At 46.8% G+C, this 20,548-nt stretch overlaps 1 protein-coding gene across 10 annotated transcripts in view; it reads left to right on the top strand.

Moving 5' to 3' along the window:
* GRAMD1B (GRAM domain containing 1B) overlaps positions 1 to 20,548 on the top strand; it is a 154,664-nt gene that overhangs the window by 75,215 nt on the left and 58,901 nt on the right. Inside the window, exon 3 of one of the 10 annotated variants that reach the window (XR_004317012.1) lies at positions 19,147 to 19,245. The exons of 8 other annotated variants lie outside the window; for them this stretch is intronic. The gene's annotated coding sequence lies outside the window, so the exon portion shown is untranslated. Of the gene's footprint in view, positions 1 to 19,146; positions 19,246 to 20,548 lie in introns of those variants that run through there. One more of the 10 variants, XM_032472697.1, reaches the window with a different exon arrangement.

The following is a 20,548-nucleotide window of genomic DNA, read 5'->3' as shown; positions in this document are numbered from 1 at the left end:
GCCCTCTCAGGCAGAGATGAAGCACGTGCTTGGTCACAGAAACCCGAATGCGGGCCTGGTGGAAGAGGGAGAGTGGGGCAGAAGTGGCAGGACAGGGCTCCCTACAGACAGCCTCCAGAGTGAGGCCCAGGCCGGGCTTGCTGTGCTCCGCTGGTAGAAGCCCACAAGCTCAGCATGACCTAGAAGAGCGAGGATGCATTTCCCAGCGTGGTTGGCAGGCTGCTCTGGGGCTGAGAACTGTAGCATTAGAAGTGAGAATAACAATGCTTCTCTGAGCTTTCCATTGAAAAAAACCTCACGGAACCCTACAGGAAAGGTGGTGTTGATCCCGTTTTACAGGTGAGGAAACTGAGTCTCAAAGAGGTTTAAGTAACAGGTCCGAGACCACGTGGTAAGTGACAGAGCTGGGATAAAACTCCAGATGTCGCACTTTAAAGCCTGTGCCCTCAACCTCCACACTCCAGTTCTTGAGTCGGTGTGAAAAGAGTGTTTCTTTGGTAGAAACCTAGAGCTTTAAACTTCGCATTTCAGCTGAGGTTTGCTGAGGAGGTGGGGCAGTCTTTCTGGGTGGTGGTGCTCCCTTTGTCCCCATTTGTCCCTCTACCATGCAGTAGAATGGTTTCTCCAGTGCACTCACCCCCATCGTGACCATATTCATCACTGCTCTGGTGGCTGTCACTTCAGGGCTGGGTCAGGGTTTATTTAAAAGTAAGTTTTTTTTAAAATTTATGAAGTGTGTAATGGATCCATACAGCTTAGAGAATAGTTAAATATTGTCTGTCACCATCTAGTTAAGCATTAGAACATTACCTACCTTTGAAAGCCATTCAGTTTTTGTTTATTTGTTTCTTCTATAAGATTTATGAAAATATTCAAAGGCTAGGAGGATAAGCCCCAGAAAATGCAAATCTTGGGAACTGAGCACTGACTGTTTTCCTGAATCTGGCTTTGGGACTTTGCTTTCTAGAGGAGGCAGGCAGTGCTTCTCAGTTCTACACAGGCACAGACGGCTGCTTCCTCACCGGAGCCCCCTCCCTTTAGCTTTGTGGTGGACCCCAGGGTACATATGCATATGGTTCTGCTGCTTTCTAGTTGTTTGACTCCAGGCAAGTTACTTACCCTCCCCAATCCTTGATTTTTCTTATCTGTAGAATGGAACTAATCACACCTACCTTGGAGGGCTGTTGTAAGGATGGGGAGGATTAAATAAGACAATTCTTGTTTAGTAGGAGACCTGGCACTTTGTAACCACCTTATAAATGTTAAGCTGTTGTTAAAACCTCTATTGTTTTATGTTGTGCATCATTCAGAGAGCAAGGTCATGGTCCTTACTCTCTACACCTAAAATCTAAGGTTGTTTCTCATACCCTCAGTGGATACAGAGAACTCTGATCCTTGCCTTTCCTGGAATAGCCAGGAGAAATGGCCTTGGGCTACTACCTGTCAGTTTCACCCCGCCTTTCAAGTTAACAACCTCCCTCTATCATATGTTTTAGTCTCATTGCTGGACCTCGTCTGTCTCCTGTCCCACATGGATGTGGTCACTTGGTCACTTAACTAGAGGCTCACTGGGTGTGTGGCCTTTAGCAGGGCACCAGTGCCTTCATCACTAAGATCAGAGCTGCAGAGTTTATCTCTTTCGGATCCCTGCAGACTTCAGGCTGAGAATCTCTGGAGAGCATGACCCTTTGATGTTCTTCCCAAGTTCCCACTGGATTCTTCCTATCCTCCCTTTGATTATTTATTCGTTTGTTTATTCAGGGAACATTTCTTGAGCGCCCACTGGGCTAGGTGGTAGGAACACAAAGACAAGTACCAGCTGGTCCTTGCCCTGAGCGGTGCCTAAAGCAGAAGGCGGCCAGAACTGGGCTCCCTTCCATGGAGGGTCTCACCGGTGCTGCGGATTATAGGAAAATTCCACAGAGGGACTCAGATGCCTCTCCTGCTGTAGTGCAAATAGATTTATCTTTCAGTTAAGATCTTTTTTTGGACCCTTTCTCCTGAGACTGGGAGCCTCATTGTTTCATAATAGCTTCCCTGCAGCGACCTCAACTTTTTATCCTGACTGCATGGTCACGGTTTATATCCAGTGGCATGATGACGGGACACGCAAAGCCCCTTTGTTTTCCGGGGGCTTAACTTGACAAGCCTCAGTATGAAAATTCTGGGAGCTGTGACCACTGAGCTTTTGAAGGTGATCTGCTTTGCTCATTGCACCTTATTTTCCTGAGTCATCTTTTTGGTCTAAAATGGACCATTTTTACATATTTATTTATTTTGCATCTGTTGACTCTGGTGAGTTCAAATGATTTTTTTTTAACCCTCTGATCTCATGACCCAAGGCTTCTACTCCATATTTGTGCCTTCTTTGACATAAGCAAGCAGAATAAATCAGTTCTCGTGAAGCACATTATTTGTAAGAGGAGCTAACCACTGCCGTTCAGCTACTGAGCAGTCTTTGTATAAACCATTACGTTTATAGCTGCAGTGTTAAGACTGCTTTTTTTTCCAAAACCTGTACTTGGAGCAGTAAATCCTCAGCTCTGTTAAGTGCTTGGAATAGTGCATGTGCAGCTACAGAGTTGGTTTTTCTGGCTTGCTGCAGTCTTAACTTCTTTCTCTGGCTAAATTCCCCTAACTATATTTCTAAGCATAAGTTAGCACCACTTTTAAGCGGGTCATTAGTGTTGCATATGATTAATAATTGTCATCACCAGTCATAAGAGACCCTCAGCCCCACTTTCCTGGCCAAAGAAGGGCTGTTGACTCCAGATCTGCACCTGTCCCTCTGTTCCCTCACTTCCGGGGATGGGCTAAGCTCCTCAGACTCACTACTTGAAAAGCAGATTTATAATAGTCTCCCATCCAACTTTCCCTTCACATCCTCTCTTAGTCATTCACATTGGAAACTTCTGAGCTATTTTTTCCCTTGTTCTTCCTCACTCCCCACACAGCGACTTCCGTCCTTGCAGCGTCTCTCTGATCTGTCCTCTGTCCTTGCCTGTGACCGCTGCCCCTGACTTAATCCATAACCTTCCAATGTCTTGCTTGGCCTGTGGCAGTAGCCACCTGGTGAACCCCCTCTCTTCTTTCCTTTTATAAACAGCTTTATTGAGACATAATTCACATACCATACAATTAATTCATTCATTTAAAATGTAGCATTCAGCTTTTAGTATATTCACAGATATGTACATCCAGCATGGCAGCCAGTTTTAGAATGTTTTCATCATCTTGAAAAGAGATCCCATACCTTTTTAGCTGGCCCACCCTAACCTTCCCAGCCCAGCCCTAGGTAACTAGTGATCTACTGTCTGTCTGTCTGTCGCTATAGATTCCCCTATTCTGGACTTCCATTCATGATACAGACATACACACACACACACATATATACATATATATATGTGTATACACACACACACACACACACACACACACACACACATGCACACAGAGACGTACTTTGATGACTGGCTTCTGCCACTTAGTATAATGTTTTTATAGATGGTTGTCTTTAAGGTTCATCCAAGTCATGGCATGTATCAGTACTTCATTCCTTTTCTCTAGGTGAATAATCTCTTCTTGTAACACTTGGGTTCATTTTTCATTTGAGTGACATGCAGGTCAGATTTCCAACCCTTCTTCAAAAATCGAATTTGCCGACAAAATACAGTTGACACCTCGGCTTGGCACTCAGAGCCGTCTCCAGTCTGGCTCCATCCTGACTGTCCAGCCATGTCGTCCACTTCATCCGTCCATGAACCTCTCTGTCCCCGCCACCCTAACAAACCTGTCCTCTGTGGAGTGTCTCACATACTTTTTCATATCACTGCAGTCTCTAGTCATGCTGCTCCTTTGCTTGTGCTGCCTGTGGAAATCCTATTTATCCTTCAGAATTTAGCTTTGCTATCACCTCCCTAAGGAAGTCATCCCAGATTTATCTCATCCTCAAATAGGAATTAATTAGTCCTTTTCCATTCTCTGAGCACTTTGCTTGGATTCCCATAACTACAGTGTGTTGGATTAGATGTCATTCTGTCTTTTATAATGTTACATCTTCTCTGAGAGTAGAGAGTTATTCTAATTTTTGTTTTATTTTCTCACTGTACTTTTCTGTGGGGCTTTACACATAGTTGGTGCTCAAAAAAATTGCTGGATAATTGATTGCATTCTTGTGTTTGTAGTCCTTTTAGCTTTTCAAAGTTCTTTTATATATTTCTTCTCTTTTGAAAATCAGAAGAACTTTCTGAAGAAAAAAATTATCAGTAGTTTTAACTTGTTTAATTTTTTTTTTTGCAGCAAAAATTGTGGGCATTGCAGAAAAATTTAAAAATATAAAGTGAAAAGAAAAATCATTCATTATACCATTCCTCAGAGATTATCACTGTTAACATTTTACTTGATATCCTTTGAGCTATTTTTTCATAGAAAGATATAAATAGGTGAAATTTATAGCTCATTCTACATGCAGTTCATTGTTACATTCTTTAATTAATATCTGATCTCACTATAATATTCATTTACCTAATTACTTTTAAGGGTAGCATTGCAAATATTTGTCCAGTCTCCTCATATTTGACATTTAGCTTATTTCTAATTCTTCAAGATTAAAACTAATGTCATACCAACATTCTTCAGATAAAAACTTAGAAGCCAGATTTCTAGGTCAACGGCTTTTAATATGTGTGCCAAGTTGCCCTTGGAAAGGTTGTTCCATTTCACATGCCCACCCCCAAGTTTGAGCGTATTTGTTCCCCTTGTCCTTGCCTGCTTGGCATTTCCATTCTTTTTAGTCTTTGCCAATCTGATATTCCACAAGTGGTATCTCAGAGTTGCACTAATTTGCATTTCTTTGATCACTGATGACATGCTTTTAATTTCCCTATTACCCGTGTATATTTCTCCTGTGAATTGCCTTTTTTGTTCTTTGCCCACCTTCCTGTTGAGGTGTTTGTCTTCTACATTGCACACAGCTCTTTAGTATAATAAAGATATTAGCCCTTAGGCACACTTGTTATATGTATTTTCCCTGGAATTTTTGTCTTTCAACTTCAGGCTGATTTTCAGCACGTAGAACTTTCTTTGTTTGAATGTGATCAAGTTAGTCACTCTTTCCCTTTCTTTCACTCTGGTATTATTCATAGAAGGTTCCTTCTGACCTTGAGAGTATGCATATTCACTCATGCTTTCTTTGAGTCCTTCTGTGGTTTGTTTTTAAAGTTAATTACACTGGTCCATTGTAATGTAAAATTGTATCTACTTTTATGAAACCCAGGTGAGTAAATTTTCAATCGTGGGACTAGAAGGGACGGTCATAGGTCATGTTCATTCTCCTAGCATCAGAACACCAGACCAGGCTGATAAGCCCCTCTTTTCCAGGGTATGATAGTCAACCACCTCCTGTCAGTCACCCACACTTCCCATAATCCTTTCTGAAATCACCCCTGTTATTGTGTGCCAGTTACATATTAATAATATCTAATCTCAATAGGCCAGTTTGAGGCTTAAATAAATTCGCAACAAAGATATGTGACGATCTACAGCACACTGCATGGCACACGAATGTTCCACGTCAGTTTTGTTGAGTGAATTACTGAATGAATGAGTGAGTGAATGGTGGTGTGAACAGTGATGACAAGTCACTGAAGATGTTGTAAGACAGCAGCAGCTCTTCCACTGAAGCTGGGCCTTGGCCAAACAACAGTGGAGGGAGAGCCCTTGCCAGCTGCAGTGTGCCAGGGCAGTGTGGAAGGAGGAAAAGCCCTGACAGGGGTTCTGAGAAGGTGGCAGTGCAAGGGTTAGGACAGAGCCCACAGGCTCTTGTACACCATGCTTGAGGTACATGAGCAAGTGGGAGCCATGCTGGAGAATTCCAAGGGATGCTGGAGAGTTTGGGATTTGGGGGGAGTTTATCAGGGAAGTTTCCCTGGGGAAGATGCATTGAGACCAGAGCTTTGAAGGAAGGCTGGGACCATACAGGGTAGATTTGTGGAATGCGGTCATTTGATGCAGGGAGTGATGTAATAAGCAAGCAGTATTTTTTTTAAATTTGAAATAGTGATTTTTTTTTGCATCCCTTCCCGCTTTCTTTGCTTTTGCTCTCACTGTTTACTCATTCTCAGCTTTTCTCATCCTTCCTGCTTTTAGTGCCATTTAGAATTCATCATGAGAAAGGTTGTTAGTGGGATTGAGAAAGTTGTCTTCGAAGTGCTTGAGCTTTTGGGTAGAAAGACACCAGGGAACAGGAAAAAAAAATTACACTTCAGAGCAGCCTTATGAGAAAACGTTAGCCATAGCAGCCTTTCTCCAGCTCCACTCAGAGTGGAGGGGAAATTTGTGTTTTCTGAGACTTACCTAGCTCAGAGTAGGCACTCCCCTGTTTAAATAAATCAGTGGAGAGAAAAATCTGAATGTGTTCCCCAAGATGTGCAGCTGTTCAGGAAGCTGATGAAGAACACTTGAGGGATTCAACCCGCTGTGGCCTGGGAAGCCGGGTGGGGTGGGCATTTTTGCGATGAGGGATTCCACGGAGGACACCTTGAGGGGTGGCCATGCACCCAGTATGAGATCCCGTGAGCTCCCAATCTCAAGCATTAGAGGAAGTGCAGAAGAACAGGGAAAAGGGACCTCTGCCATGCAGAGAGGTGTGGGACAGACTGGACACAGATGCTGAAGAAACCAGCCCGAGGGAGTCATTGCAGTTGGCTGGTGTTAGCTAAAAGCTCTTCTTGGAAGTCAAGTAATTGGGTGAAATGCCCTCAGTCCCAAGGTAGAAGAGCAAGAAATGGGCTTCTGCTCCAGGATTCACCTTTCCTACTATTAATGCCATCCTTTATTTCAGGGATCTGCAAGCGTCAGCCTGCTGCCTGTTTTGTAAATAAAGTTTTATTGGGATGCAGCCGTGTTCTTTCACTTGCATGTTGTCCGTGGCTCCGTGGCTGCTTTAACCCGACAGCAGCAAAGTTCAGTAGTTCCGACAGACTGTATGATGTGCAAAGCCTAACGTGTTTCCTGCCTGGCTCTTTACAGAAACTCCCCTACCGCTGCTTTACATTATGAATAGATGGCTGATTTTGAGTTGTTTTTCCATGAAAATCATGATTTGCATCAAACCTAAATGCCCAGTTTCCTAAATGAGCACCCCCTTTCCCATGGCACACATTTGCAAGATGACTTACTAGGACCAGTGGTGTGGTTTGGAATTCAGGCCTCTTGAGGATGCTCTCTGAATGGCTAGTAATCTAATAACAGACAATACTAGTTTCTAATATTTTCTTACTGCTCAATACATGCCAGTATTACAGAAAAACTGAAGCTCAGTGAAATTAGGAAAGGTGCCCCAGTTTATGTAAAGTGGCAGGATTTGAACTCAGTCTGTAGGAGAAAAGCCCTGGCCCTCACCACCACCCTGTGCGCTGCACACCCTACCCACTTCTCTGTGGTTACTGGATCAATCATCTGCCATCCTTTGCTTTCTTGCATGAAATAGGTTTCTCTTGGAGCATCCATTCCTTGGTCCATTTTCTTCTCGACCCCCACCCCTCCTGCAGTCACCTTTGTGACTTGGCCCCCCTAGCCTCATTTCCTTGGGGCTAACTCTCCCTGGGAGGATGATTTTGAGAAACGAGTGAGATCTCAGGTTCCCTCCACATCAGCACTTCCTGCCGGATCACTGAACCTCGCTAGAAGGCATCTGTCACACAGGTGCTCTGCCTTCTTGGGAAGACAGGAGGTGCCCAGAGAACCAGCTGGAATGGGGAGTGTGGCCAGGGCCCCAGGGCACCAAAGTAGCAAAAAGGCAGCCGCTGGGCAGGCTGAGCTGGCATTTCTGACCTTTGTGGAGAGAGGGCGTCCTTAAAGGGACAGCGAGCTCTTTTCTTTCCTGGTGGCCGACTGCCAGTTCAGATGCCAGGGATTTGAAGAGACCATTGTTCTGGCGGTGGGAGATGGGGGCCCAGACCGCCCAGTCTTTTTTCCTTTTCCCATTACCAACTGCCTGTCCCCCTCTGATGTGCAGCCTGTCAAGTGTGGAGGGACGGTGAGCTCCCTTCAGTTCGTCACCCACCCGCCCCTCCTCCTCCACCATCTGAACGCAGCCTGTCACCAAGGCCAAAGAACAGAATAGCCCTCACACAGCCACCAGCTCCCCCTCCCCCAGGGCTGCCCCAGTGGAGAAGGAATGGCCTCCTCAGGCAGCACCGAGGTGCCCCAGGGGGTCGTTGACTTGTCCCAGGTGAGCTGAGTGAGGCGGTGGGGCTCGTTCTCCACAAGCGCCTTTGTCAGCCACCTGCACTGGGATCTTCTTCAGTGCCTGTTTAAACTCTAGATTCTTGGTTCCAGTTCTAGAACTCCTGGGACCCAGGAATCTGAGTATCGGCAAGCGCACCATAGTTTGAGAACCACTAACTTAATTAGCAACTTCCAAACCTGGCTGGTCGTCAGGATCACGTGGGGATGTACTGAGTTGGGAGTTATCTGCACTGCCGTGAATTTCAGCCAGGCCGCTTCTCTTTGGCGGTTAAGAGCGGATACCCTGGAGCTGGCCCAGTGGGCTTGAATCCTGGCCTCCACAGGCTACTATCTCTGTGTCCTTGGGTAAGTTTCTCAACCTGGTGTGCCTCGGTTTTCTCACCTGTTAAAATAGGGATAATTTAGTACCTGCTGGATAGGGTGGTTCTGAGGATTAAAGGAGCTGATATTTACAAAGTTTGCACGACAGAACTAGCACATCAATAGTACTGTGTAAGTTTTTGTGAATTTCTTTTTTCTTTTCTTTTTCTTTTTCTTTTTTTTTTTTTTTGGTAAACTGGTCATCCAGGTTTCATGCAGGAGATCACAGTTTGAATAGTCTTTTAGTGGCAGCGTGCCCTGGCTAAGCTGGCCTTGGGAAAGGAAGCCTTACGTGCTTTAGTAAATGACCAGCGGTTCCCGGGTGCGTCGGTGTGACTTGCTCTGAGAAGGTGGCCCTAGCGTCCCCCTTCCCTGTCACTTGGCCGACAGGGTGAAGAGAAAAATCCTGGCCTGATGTCCCCCTCTGGGCGAGGTGATGTTGATGAGCACTGGGATGCTGTCACATGAAGGCCAGAAGCCACGTCTATAAGGCTGGCTGACCTCTTCAGAGGGGACTGAAGGAGGAGAAACAAGCTGCAGGCCAGAAATAGCTCGACATAAATACAAGGTATTATAATTACTATCCACACCCAGCTCCATCCCCTGAGTTAAATTGAACCCTCTGTGCAGCCTTTCTGACCTCAAGGAAGGAGAGCGGACGCAGGCATCCATGGGGGCTGGGGGTGTGGGGAACCAGGGGTACGTGGGTGGCACCACCCTCAGGAACACTGTTGAGCCAAAATGGGCACTGCTACGTTTAGCCCACATCCAAGTTTTTATTATAACGTTGGTTTTGCTCAACCATTACTTTTCTGAAAATGATTCTGTTGGACTAAATTTTTCCATGTTTAGTATCCAGCTCAAGGCTCCTTTTTCTTCCTGTGCTCTCTAATTTCCCTTTGCATTCATTACTCAGGAGTCAGATGTATCCAGCTGCTTACGGGCATGGTGTGATGTTGAAGGAGGTTGGGAGAGAGACACCCAACCTGGGAGGATTGGGCTGGTCCTTTCTACCTGCCCCCCCACTGCCCCCCAAGTGTTCTGGGAAATATTCAAGGCTGGACAAAGGGCGTTGGTCTAGTAGAGAATTCTAATGCCATACACCCAGGCGGTGGTATTTTATAGATCCTGATACAAGGGGTTTTGGTGAGTCAAATGCTAGATTATTTGGAAGAAAACGAGCCAGTCTCCAGGGCATATCTCGTGGATGTTTTCCATCCTGACGACAAATGTCAGCATACAGGGAGCCCAGCAGTGGGCAGAGCTTTCCTCGCGGCCACTCACTCCCACTTGAGCATAATTCACGAGATTTCCGGGAAGCTTCACAGGGGCATTTCTGTTCTTGGTGGGGATTTTGGTACCTTTGGTGGCTCTGAGACCCACAGTGATGGGCAGGAGGAGGACCTCAGTGGACCGAGGGACACATTTTGTCAACCTCTCTTGGGAGAAGGGTTTGGCTACCTGCCCCATTAGTTAAGAATGTTGATTTATTGTTTTGGAGGCTAATGGATGAGATCCATTGGTGTCTTTTCCTTCTCTTTGGGGGGAGCTCCAGAGAAAATCACTGCTTCGGGTGAAAAATTAGGCCCAGTGAGATCAAAAGGCCTTTCCGCTTTGGAGATTCGTGGAGTCTGTGGAAGTACCTTTGGCCCCTAACAGTAGAGGGAAGTCCTTCCCTCTCAGTCTGGAGAGGAAGCATCTAGAGAATAGGGGCAGGTGGAGATTACCTTCTGGTTTCCAGTAAAAAAATCAGAAGACCCTGTGCTCATTCCTGCCCTGCAGGCTCACAGGGTGTCATCTGTGACCAAGCACTGCTCAGCCACAGCTGATGCCTCAGAGTCGGGAAGATTTGTAAGATCTGGTCTGTAAGTCTGGACCAACCTGGAGATCAGGATGTGAAAGCAACCTCTTGGCTAGAAGCACACTCCCCGCAGCTAGCCTCTTACAGTGTTTGGTTGCCTAAACTCTCAGAATATTACCTGTTACTTCAAACCCAATTACGCAATCTGATAACTTCTCTGTAGAGAAGCAAACCATTGGACACTTCTTTCCTTTGGCTTTCTCTCTTCTCTTCCTCTTTTCAAATATTTGATATCCTGCTTGCTTTAAGGCATCTCTCCTCTAGTCTTAAACACTCCCAGGCGTTTCACAGTTTTGCACAGGGCAGGCTGTCCTGACCCACACCGGCTTATTTAGCTTATCTGAACAATAGACCTCGTAAAGTGGGGTGCGCTTTCTGGGTGTTGTTTGCTGTGGGTTTACTACCTCCCTTCACTTGCTTCTGTTGACGAGGCCCAGATGTATTTTAGTTACTCTCACAGCCACATCGTCGTTCTGGTCCATGCTGAGCACTGTGATCTTCGCTCACTGGTAACCAGGCTTTCGTCTTCCTTCAGGCTCTGTGGAAGAAAGGCCCGTGCCACGAATCAGGGCCCCCTTCCGTCAGGCGGGCCCCAACATCTGGCACACACGGCCAAAATGATCCACCACGTGTGGACTGTGAGAAAGGAGTTTGATTGTGGTTGCATTTGATTTTGGTTGGAGGGCCTGGGACTGCCAGGATGTCACAGCACACGTACATGCCTGGTGTCCCCAGCTTGCCACATGGCTACTTACTTCCTTAGTCAGATCTGCCCCTACCTGTTCCTTTCTAGCCCTTACTGGGTTTTGACTGGAAGAATTAGGCCATGTCTGCACTCTTTATGAGGATTGGCTTAGAGTTTGGAAAGAGAGAGTGCCTCCCAGCTGCCCAGTACAGCCACCCTCATGGCTTTTGAGCTCTTCTCTAGAGAGACCAGAGGTGTGGAGGGAGAGAGAGGAGAGGCAGGGAGTCCTGAGCAGTGATGTGCTCAGAAGAGAGAACGCAGGAGGAGAAGGGGCCTCGGGGCCGGTCCCTGGCCCTGTCTCTGTGACCAGCATTGCTGCTCTGTTCTGCCGCAGTGAGTGGCCTCAGAGCTCCTCTTTTTTTTAGCACTTGGAAATGTGTGAGGTGAAATGGTTTAGAACAGGAAATAACTTAGGAGTTTATCTAGACGGACCCCTTGTTATAACAGATGGGGAAACTGAGGCCCAGAGGAAAGGTGGGTTATGTCCAAGGTCACCCCACAGTCGGCCATGTGCCTGAACCTCGGGAAGGTGGACATTGTCTAATCAAGTCAGTTTTGGGTTGTGGCCTGTCAGAAACTCCTCCGTTAGCCTGCAGTGTCCTCATCAAGAGGCAAGCGTATGCTGTGTCCTGAACCAGGACAAGCCCTGTCCTGGGAACAATTTTTGGCCAAAGCAGCCCAGGTGCTGCCCTTGGGGAGGGTGACCGAGCAGACTAGCTGCCACAGCTGGACGTGTATGGAGAGGTGGACACTGAGAAAAGACGTCCAGATAAGAACAGCTTACACCCTAGGGGAGCCCAAGTGAGGTCTGGCAACCTCACAAAAGCAGCTCGGACACACCTGCAGAAGCCAGACACGAGGCAGCACTTAGGAGTCCAGGGTAAGGCGAGATGGTGGGAGCCCTCCCAGCACCTGTGTGGGCGCCCCTCCACCCCCACGCCTCATCCTCTGGAGAGCCTGGGTTGAGTGAAAGGAGAGCTGAGTCAGGATGCTGGGACAGTGAGCCCTGGCGCTCTTCCCTCCTGGGCCCACTGACCACCCAAACTCCCGAGACACGGGGTGTGTGGAGTGGGGCCAGGAGGCAACAGCAGCATCCCTGGCACACCCCAAGGACCCCCGGCCTGTGACTAGACCCCTCCTGACTCATCCTGGTCCCCCTCCCCCCACCCAGCGTGGCACTCTTCCTCACCAGCTCCAGGGCCTCCAGGGCAGGGGCCTAACAATGGGGTTTTCATGATGGGAGCTCTGTTAGCCACCAGGGCGGCTGGTTCTCTCTCTAGGTTAGAGGCAGAGTGGGCCGGGGGTGGAAGGAGATGGAGGGGATCGTCACAGGCCAGTGGCAGGGAGGACCCGAGATCTGTCCTTAAGTACAACGTGTCAGCATCTTAACTGGGGCACCAGCAAGCAGGCTTCCCTCTCTAAGACCTTAATCCCGGATTAAGGGGAGGTCAGTTACCTCTGCAGAGAGGTGATTTGGAGGGGGCTCAGTCTCTCCTAACGTCCGGAAGTGGGCAGAGGTAGAAACCCTCGCGTGGTCACCTGCCTGCCGCGGGGCCAGGTCTCTCTGGAAATTACAGACTTGTCCTGAATCCTTGAGCCTGAAATTTGGTGTTTTTCTTGAATTTCAGCAACGTGTCCTGTTGCCTCCATATTCACACATTCCTTTATGGTCATTAGTGTGTCTTGGGTTGGAAAGAGATCCTGAAAGAGACATGGAGACAGATTTGCCTGCAGGAGGTTAATTGGGAAGTGCTCCTGGGAACAAGCCTGTAAGTGAGGGCGTCAGGACTGGGCAGAGGGAGGAGGTAAACTCTGACGCACCTCAGCTGGTCCCATGGACAGCTGTGGTTCTGGATGGCCCTGCAGAGTCATCCCAGACCAGGGCAAGGGGGCAGGTTTTCATATCCTAATGGACTAGCCATTAGGTGTGGTCTGTCCTTGGTTGGGGCGGAGGGAGGCATACTCCTCTGTGAGCCTGCTTTCTTTGGTCCAGGACAAGTCCCAAAGGGGAGCCCAGTTGTGACCCAAGAGCCACTCTTACTCAGGCAGCTGTGGAGATGAGTGCCTGGTTCTGGAAGGGAGCAGCGCACCATGGTACCTGCTACACTGTAATACTTCACACATGTCTAGGAGTCCAGGATGTTGCACTTGACCTTATAGCTCTTCTTCCTCACAATTACCCTCTTATAGAGCAGGTGTATTATTTAATCCTCTTCCATGTTAACTCTGGGGTTGTGAGCAAGTTAAACTATTTTAATTTGCATAATTAGATAATCAGATTAGCTCTGTGTCCATGTTTTAAAAGTCTCCAGCCCTGTTTATACCCACCCTCCCAGCATTCTCTTCATCCAGGGCCCTCCTGCTTGGGCAGGTGTGATTGCCTAGAAAAGAGGACAGCTTGCCTTAGGATAGTCCCCCTTCAGTGAGGCTCTGAGCCTTCCCTTGAGTTGCCAATCCCACCTGTCACCGTCCTCAATTTTTCCTTTTCTGCTTTCATTCCTGACAAGGGTTCTCTAGTTCCTGGACTCCACACAGACTCCTCTTATCACCTGCTTCCCATAGAATTATGACCATAGGTTATTTACCTCCATCATCCTCAATCCCATTTTTTCCTTCCCGGGAATCAACTCCAGCTCCTTGCCCCACCCCAATCCCTCCCACGGATGAAGTGTAATGTTCTGATATCTGTGGGCTCTGTGCTGCCTCTCTAGGGCAGAACAAAGTGTTCTAAAGTAGTGCCTGCTCTCTTGTGTAGATTTTTGCTGTGGCCACCAGGCACTCACTCTAATTCGGAAGATCTAGGAAACAGAAGGATTTTCATTCTCTCTCCAGTGCGTATCCAAATATCCCCCAGCTTACCTACCTGAGGTTGTCTTCTCATGTAGAAAGAGGAGTTTTCTAAATCAAAAGAATAGAGCAAATGTGATTAGGTTAAATTAAAACCCAAAGATCATGGAAAAGGTAACACGGAGGAATTGAGCTTTTAAAACTTGTTGAAGGCTCACAGGTGTCCTGAATAAACTTGTAGATGTTTCCATAGTCTTTTGGACTCAATTTCTCATCTGTGAAATTGGAATAGTAAAATTAAATGAGATGTAAGCCAGTGTGCGCTTTATAAAGTGCCTAGAACAAGGCCTGGCACGTAGTTCTCAATGAATGTTGTCTCTGATCATTATGTGAGAAATCCTAGAAAGAGAGAAAAAGTGTTTGGGTTAAAAAATAAAAAACAAATTGACTTTTAGAAAACACAGATCACAAGACTATGCTTTCAGAAGAATTTCTATACTGCCTTACTAGCGAATGAAGATTAAAATCGTATATACCAGTGGTTCTTGAAATTTGCTGCACATTGGGGATCATTTAAAAAAAAATACTGCAGCCCAGCTCTCACCCGCAGACACTGATTGAAATGGTACAAGGGTGTGATCTGGCCACTGGGATATGTAAAAACTACTAGGTGCAGCAAAGTTTGGGAATCACTGGCATGGAACATTCGGTGGATTTATGGTATGATTGATCCTGGCTGAAAATCTAGAACTGATGGTCAGGAACTTTTAGAAAAGAAAAAGGTGATACTCAGCAGTCAGTTATTTATTCTATTTGGATAAGGTTAGAAGAAAATTGGTGGAGAGTTTTGGCATGCGTGGTGACATGGGCTTTGACTCTTATGTAGAAGGAGCCCTAACCCCAGCAAGTTCTCGTCCCAGGGAGCTGGGAGGGGGGGTAGTCTGTTTATCCTACCGGGCGGCATTTGGCTCCAGGGGAAGCTTTTATCTTGCTGAAGTTTGACCTAAGGGCTGGGCGCTGTCTTAGTGGCAATGTTGGTTTGCCATAGGGTGGGAGTGGTGTGAGAGCTATCTGAGCCCTCATCCCTCTCCCCCCACCCTTCCGGCCATTTCTTGCTTCAGGTTTTAATTATGTAGACATCACTGCTCCTCATGTGAGAGATGCAGTATTCATGAGAAGTCTCGGGTTACAGCTGGGTCAGAGGCAATCAGTATACCCATTCAGAACCCCTGATCCAGGTTCCATGGGTGAACGTCTGGGTTGGGACCTCAGAGAGGGCAGAGTGGAAATCTATGGACCATCAGTTCCCCTGCATTAATGGTTCACGAGACATGGACCATATCCTGAGCATTAGTTCTGAAAGAGATATTTAATAGTCTCTGGAGCATCTGATGAGCAGGGCACACCAAGCATTTTACACCAAGACACCGAGTTAGAAGCCCTTCAGTGGCCCCTTCTCATGTTTTGAATTCTTTGGAGATGTGTGGACCTCTCTGGCTAACAGTTTTAACTTCTTTTTTCTCTTCGCACCTTCCGGAGAGACTGTTGTGTTTATGTGCCCCACTTCTGCCTCCTTGCCCCTCTTCCCCTCTTTGACTGCGGCCAGTTGATGGAGAAGGCATTGCACCACGGCTGAGAATGGACTGTGGGGTCAGAAACTCTGGCTTCCCTGCCTACTGTGTGATCTGCGGAATTTATTTAATCTCTGAGATCTCTCCATTTCCTTATCTGTGAAGTAGACTTGATGTGAGGATTAAATGAGGAAATACGTATGAAGTGTATAAAAACTGTGTCTGGCTCACAGACCGCTCTAAATGCGTTTAGCCGTTTTATTACTACTGAATAACTTCAGGGCAGGGTGGTGCCTTGCTTCCCTGAGCTGCTTCTGGCTCATCCCTAGAGTGATGTATCAGTGGGCATCAGTCAGGAGACAGACACCACGCCAGTACGTTCAACAGGGAAAATTTAATACGAGGAATCATTAACAAGTCAGCGGGTACAGCAGACTCTAAAGAGTGCAGGAGTAACGGATACAGGCAGCGGCCACTACCTCTAGGATTGCAGCAGAGCACCCACCAAAGGAACAGATTGTAGGGGTGGCCCCCACCCAGCCCCCAGGGCTAAGATTCAGAGATTAAGATTTGTTGGAGGGCTGTGGCTGTGGCCCAGTGTATGGCGCAGAAAGTTTCTGAGACACTCCAGACTGGGACAGATAAACCAGAAACTGCCCATTGGGGCACCAGGGAGACTCATCGGGAGGCTGGTGAGATGCTCACAGGGTATGGCTCTGGCATTATAACGCCAGGCAAAGAAGGGTACATTTGGAGCTGAGAGGCAATAAATGGATGGATAGATGGCCTAACTAGGAACGATGGAACTTACCTTGCAGGGTTGGTTATAATTAAATGCAGTGACCTTTGAAGTGCCTTTTCCTTAGCAGGTGTTTATTTATGGAAGGAACGTGGTGTGGTGCAAATGTGGGTCTTAGGAATACTAGTGTGACCTTGGGTAAGGATAGGCTTCGACACTCAGTTTCTTCATCTGCGTGATTAAATAGAAGTTTCATAAGTAAATAAAATATGTGACTAGCACATATTTTATTTGGTCACGTGGTCGATTCTCAGTAAATGTTAGATCTTTGCTCCTTTTTCGCCTTTGACTTACACACACACACTGCAGGGATCACCTAGATGTTTGGGCCTCATAAAAGTGACATGGTGATAGTAATACAATCAGGTTCACTTTTGCCTGTCATTCCCCCTAATTCAACAAATTCAGATTTAGTTAAAGTCTTTGAAGTATTCCCTATGTAAAAAGTCTTTTTTGTTGTTGGGATGGGAGTAGGAATCAGAGATGCAGTAAGACTGTTCCTTTTATCATCCCCATCTCCCATTCTTGTCAACGACAGTTATTAAGCACTGGAGGTGAACAAGATACTGTGTAGACACCACCTTCTTTTTATAGTATGTGGCTGAATGGGCCTGGGTTGAATGGGGCCATTTGGCTCAGCTGGATTTGCAGGTGTACCTTAACTTCTCTTTCTTCCCCCGATCCCTCCAGGGTGCTCTTCAGAAAGTGCTTTCGATACTTCACAGGACTCGCAGAAACCTCTTTTCCTTTCAAAAATAGAAACTAATGTCAGTCTTCCTGTCTCTCAGGGAAAGATTTAATTCAGAAAAAGATACCTACTTTTACCTCAATTTCCTAAATTCATTTACAGAAAAGCAGTTTGGGAATTTAGGCACCAAAGAGCTCAGCTGTTCCAACGTGGAGACTGAGTCCGGGGGCCCGGGTTCCGTCTGTGGACGCCCGGTTAGCTTTGTGATGGTCACAGCAAGCACTCTTAGGCCCAGGCCGGCCTCTCCGGAGTTTGTGCTGTGACTTTCAAGAAGGCCGAGGGGCGCAGCGCAGATCTGTAAACACAGTCAGTTTAAAAAAGGCCCCTTCCCTCTGCGTGACAAGTGGGAACCACTTTTTCACATACAGTGTAACAGTTAAAGGGAAGGACAGGGCTAAGGTGGCCTGGGGTTCCAGAAACATGCTTTTACTGTTTATTAACCATATACTCTAGGAAAGTTACCAAACCTTCTATCTCGTAGTTTCCTTGTCAGAAAAGCGGGGGATGGTAAGCACCTGTTTCTTACTGTTGCTGGTAAGATGAAATGAGACCATCCACATCAGAGACTTAGGGAGCGAACTGTACTGTGTATAGAAAGTACTCTATTTCTGTTTCTTATCAGGAGAATCTTGGTTTTGTGTAGCTCAAGCGAGGAAGCTTCTAACCTTTCTAATGAAAGAAAGGCTTACATTTTATAACACAGTAGACATAGTTCAGATTCTCTGACTTGCTTGCTCTGTAACTTTCCTATTATTTAATGAGGTCCAGGCAAAGAACATTTTGGAAACTGAGGGAATAACCTGCACATACCTTGTGCATCTTAAGGAGCTGAGATTTTTCTTAGATGCAGACTCAACTGAAGGCTTCCAAATACCTGTCTCACCACTAGACCATATCTTTTGTTGTGTTTAAAAAAAAAAACAGTTATTGTTTTTCACCAATATTGAGACTAATCATAGGTTTCATTTATTTGTGTCAGATACAGCAAAAAGCTTGTTACATGTACTTACCTCATTTAATTTTCACACGATCCAGTAATAGTTATTTTTGTGACTACTTAAAATTTTTAAAGTCTGAAGCTCAGTGAGACTAACTGTTCAAAGGTCCCAAAATTAGGAATTGAGAGGAACAGCATTTGAAGTCAGGTTTGATCTCTGAATCTGCTGTTTTATTGCTGTTGGTGTAAACCATGAAGATACTAAGACTCCAGGGCTATGTAGAGCTGCTTCAGAAGAAAGGTGAATCTGTGCATTTTATAGAAAGGTGAATCTGTGCATTTTATAATGGAAGAAGCAAAGATTTGTCCAAAGTCACATAGTGAGCGGAGCCAGCAAGAAAAGGGTGCAGCTGGTTGGCCCCACCAACCCCTTTGTTTATTGTCCAATTGGAGGACGGGACAGTCAGTGCAAAGATATTTACTGATACCTGTGCTGTACCCAGGACTCCTACGTGTTGGAGGGACATGAAAGAAAAAGCCTGCAGTCTTCTTAGGGAGATAAAACCAATAGAGTGAACAACAGAGTCTACAGTTAAGCTTTAAATTGTGCACTCCAGTTATAAGTGCAGAGGTGGGGAATGTAGCCAGCTTCTCTTGGGTGCTTTTCCATGCCGTTGTTTTATTCCATCTTTTTTTCTTTTCCCCTAACAGTGTCAAGGAGGAAATATGTATTTTTGCCTTTTTCAGATGAAGAAACTGAGTCTGAGATGGGGGTAGGTAGGCAACTTAGGGTCACAGAGGCAGAAAGCAGCAAAATATAGCTTTGAATATAGATCTGACCCCAAAGTCCGAGTTCTTTCCCTGGAGTAACAGAAGGGGAGACAGGTGGGTGGTCCAAGGTGAGGTCCAAGAAGAGGCAGGGCTTCAGCCAAAGTAGGGGCGGGTAGAACTGGGCAGTGCTCACATCCCAGGGGCCGCCAGCACACCTTTCTTTGGTGCTGAAACTCCTCTAGGTAACTGAGGCGGGGGCCGGGCAGCCTAAACCTACCTGCTTCCTGGACACTTTGAGGCTGCTGTTCTCCCAACAGGTTGGACCTTTCTTGATGAGCCGTAGGGCTTGGCGATCCCAGAACAAGACATTTTACCACCAGATGCCCAAGAAGTATTAGCTGCCAGCGTTGAGTCAGGTGAGCAGGACGCAGGTGACATGGAGGGGTTATAATTAATCTTCACCTTCAGCATGTTATCCTGTGCAGCTGCGGCAGGCACACAAAAGTCTGCCCTTGAGGGGCATGCAAAGAGAACACATAAACCAACCCTTTGCTACCCAGCGTGTGGTCCATGGCACAACTTGGGCTTCCCCTGGGAGTTTGTTAGAAAGGCTGACTATTGGGCCCCCCTCCCTGGGCTACTACATCAGAATCTGTGCTTTTACAAGATCCTTGAGTGACTGAAGACTGAGAAGCACTGAGCGAGCTAACCCTCACCATTGTTTCTGTTGTTTGTTTTGGCCCAGGTTTGGAAAGAGGAAGCTCTTTGCTCCCCTCAGAAGATGACAGTGGTACTCAGGGGTCTCACAGTCATTCTTGGGGTGTTGTGGGATTTCATGTCAGGTGCTCTGGATTCCCAGCTCAGCCTTTCTTTCTCAGGTTCTCAGCCTTTCCAGGGCTGGATGTTATGTTCGATGTGGTCATAGCAAGTCCTTATAGATGATTGTTGTGGAAATCAAATGAACTTATGTGAGTGAAAGCGCTTTGCAAGCCATAAATGACTTTCAAAATATTCATTAATATCACTGTTGCATAGAATACCTCTCATCTGAGAGCACATTCCTCTAGGGGCTGTTTCAGTACCAGTGCTGCATTTCAGTGAGTGGGCAGGAGAAAAAACAATTTTAGGAGGTGCAGCTTAGAGTTTGAAAACTCAGAAGACTCTGCTTTGTTGTGAATGTAAGTGTTTTAGTTGTTAAGGGTGTAACCTGCAGGAATCACAGCCTGCTGCCTGGAAAGTCTGGGAGAGGCTGCCCTGAAGAGGCCCTCGGCCATTTTCTTCTGCAGATTACGGTCTCCAATGTATCTTCCTCCTTCCCTCTGTTCCCAACGCTCAGGCAGTGAGAGCAGCTGTCATCCTTTAAAAGATGCAAGGCTATTTTGAGCCAGGCGCTTGTGTTTTGATTTAGTGTCACCTTCTTGATACAGGTTGACCTAATAGGCAACACCTGGGAAATAATTGGTAGCAGCAAAGGGAGCAGAATCTCTTGGGAGCATCATCTCGCGTTTTGTCAGATTTGGGGATGAAGAGGAAGGAAGGCTCGCAGCCCCAGCGGCTCTGTCCTCCGAGGCGGCATGAATAATTGAGAGCTGGCAAGCTGACTGCACCAGAGTTGCATTATGTAAAGCGGCAGGCGGCGGCGTGCGCGCGCGTGCGTCTGCGTGAGTGTGTGCGAGTGTGTCTGCGCGCCGGAGGGGTGCGTGTCTGAGTGTGTCTGTG

This window comes from Camelus ferus, chromosome 33 (genome assembly GCF_009834535.1).
Source record: "Camelus ferus isolate YT-003-E chromosome 33, BCGSAC_Cfer_1.0, whole genome shotgun sequence".
Taxonomy (NCBI): Eukaryota; Metazoa; Chordata; class Mammalia; order Artiodactyla; family Camelidae; genus Camelus; species Camelus ferus.
This window is presented reverse-complemented; position numbering and strand designations above follow the sequence as displayed.